The sequence below is a fragment of the Urtica dioica genome, chromosome 8, assembly GCF_054948205.1.
Source record: "Urtica dioica subsp. dioica isolate 48M chromosome 8, U.dioica_male_clone48M_v1_H2, whole genome shotgun sequence".
Classification (NCBI taxonomy): Eukaryota; Viridiplantae; Streptophyta; class Magnoliopsida; order Rosales; family Urticaceae; genus Urtica; species Urtica dioica.
In genome coordinates, this window is record NC_142763.1 from 17,888,347 (window position 1) to 17,891,306 (window position 2,960).

Genomic DNA, 2,960 nt, shown 5'->3' on the forward strand with positions numbered 1-2,960 from the left:
AGTGGCGATCCAGCTGATGCGAAGACTTTTAGTTCAAGTTTCCGGAGCAGCTCCCTTGGAGAAGGATCTTGTAAAGAAGTTTAAGCGCATGCCTGATCATCTCAAGGTATCTCTCCTATATTTTTTTTTATACACATGTACCGTTGCAAGTCTTTTGTTTCACTGCTGAAATACAAGCTAATGATACGAAAGCAGGGAAACCCATCCATCCCAGAGAACAAGTTATTCAAATAAGTGCACTAAGAAACCAACGTAAAGAGATGGGGATATATGTGAATTTATAGGAGATACAAGATAACTTACGTATGCATAAATATGAATTAGCTTACAGTCACTAATATGGGATATGTTAGCTTACAGTCACCAACGTATGTTACCATATTTCAGCTACTGCATCTTTTTTTCATGTTCAAGTTATCTTTCAACGTGAGATGTTAGCTTACAGTCATTTATATATATCTCATTAAGCTCTATATCGGATTTACAAAGCTAATATGGGCTTTGTAGGATCATAACATACGTTTGATATTTTCCTCTGAATATTCCGAAAATAAAGAAAGATGAATTTGTATAATGATACGGAAAGAGTACACGAAGTGAAACCATACAATTTGAATAAGAAAGTGGTTTCACGTCAGCAGGAAGCGAAAGACAGCTGGCATGTTTTAGAAGTTATCTTGTAAAGGGTGTAAATAATGACTTTTGTAGAGTTCTTCTCTGGTATCCAGTTGTGTTTCAGCTTGTAGTTAAGTTGCAATGGAACAAACATATTTGTTCAAATCTGTAGCCTTTACTGGTTCTATATGTTTGGGTTGTTGCTATTATCGGTGTAAATGTCAATATTTCTCTACCGATGTTCGCCAGGTTCATTACAGAAATGCAAAAAGCTTTACGTTGTTCACTTGTCGGAGAGAGAGTACTCGCAGTTCCGTTGTTTGAGCTCTACGACAACGTCCAGGTACAGAGGTTATGGGATTAGGTTGTGAAAGTTTAGTTCATACTTCATATTATGATTTTGTTTTCTGTATGTTTAATGCTTCATAGAGAAGAAAAGGGACTCACCCTTTATATTATAAGGGAAACATAGCATGTCACAAACAAGAGGCTCCTACTGAGATGGGAAATTCCGGGCATATATATATATTTCCTACTTATCATTTTGTTTATGGTGTTGTAGTTTCCTGAAATCATTGACCAAGGGTCCACAAACAGGAAGAAGTGAGGCTGTCACAGCATGACTGATGTAGAGCGTAATATAGGAAAGAGAGATAATCGCAAATTGCAATATTGACTTCTTTTTACTATTTCATAAAATCTACCAAATTACATCAATGGAGAATAATACTTATAGAGTTGAAAAGGGCGTAAAAAAGGAAATAAACCATAATCAATGCACCAAATTCTAAAATTGAAATGAAATAAAACTGATCACAATTGATGCTCATAATTCGTCCGGAGTGGAGAAAATTTGTCCTCGAATTTGTAAGGGTGTGCTTTTTTCTTATGGACATTGAGAGGTTCACAAAGACTGATCTTCTCGGCCTTCACACGGGCGGTTTGTCGGGAGGCTTCTTGTTAGGAATCAACATGGAATCCACCTCGATTTTCTTTGTGTCCTCATCGATCCACGCTGAAATTTTAAGCCTGTTTCTAAGTTCTTATTTTCTTCATTAATTATCATTTTATTTCTTAATTATCTTTTACATTTTTCATTAATTTTTATTTGGTGAAAAAATTCTTCTATTTTTCTATTTTATTCTGTTCAAAATCAGCTCAGTTCTTATTTTCTTCTTTTCTTTTTAAATATTAACTATTTCGAAATAAACTATCGTTATTTTGAACAAAAGAAAGTGAAATAATTGTGAATGATGTTTTTCATTTTTCAAATATTATGTGAATGATTTTGAGGGCATTTTTGTTATTTCGAAAAACAGAGTTATGGAGTCTTCAATTTTAAAAGAGATAATTAAACAATAAACTTAGAATATTTATTATTTGATAGAAACCTCAGATACATGGATTAAAATTGCTCAGATAGATATGCTATTTTCCGGCAAAGAATGATTACGATTGTTTTTTTAATTTATTCCGAAAAAATGTGTTGAATTTGGAGCTTTTAATAAACACTTAAAAATCTCTGTTGTGTCAGTTTTAATCCGGTGATTAAAAGCTGATTAGTTGTTAGTCAATCGCTCCTTATTACACAGGAATGCATTAAATAGAAACCAATAATTTAGCTATTCCTCAAAAATTTGCATAGCAATAGCAAGTCTATATAATACATTCAAACCAAGCCATTAAAACTAGTGATCAAACAAGCTCAACCTTACAAAGACGCCAATGACATTCTCTGCTTCCGTTCCTCTTTTGTACTCGCATTATATTATTATTATTTATAACTAGTTTCAGTTGAGCCAATTTGATCACCCATTAAAGCCTCTCTTTTTTCACACACAGCTTATTTATGGCGCGACTCAGTAAAGCTAAAGATCGGGACACCATTGGAGATCTTGGTGGATCGATCGTCAATCCTTAAAAACGACCTCTTTCGAGATGGAATAGTGGAAAGTGAAGTTGTGGGGAATCCACTCGATGCCCTTGGAACCTTTCTTGTGGACGAATTTGCTTCGAGAATCGAGCATCAAATTATCGACCATATCGGCCAGATAAGCAGTTGTCAACCCGAGTCCTTTGCGAAAGACTCCACGATCTTCGGGAGAAGAATCTTTTGCTCTTTCTGCGCGAACAAGCTCGACCGGATGAACACATCTCTTTCTTTTTCCATCTCCTCGAACACCCTTTTCCGAGTAAATACACGAACCTGAAATAAAAGTCAATACTTACTAGACGTGGTGCCCAAAAAAAAAAATTGTCCAAACTCCACATCAGATTGGATCACCAGCTTTTATTTGAAAAGGCACGTCCGGTTTGGTTTCAAGTAATGGAAACCGCAGTCCAAA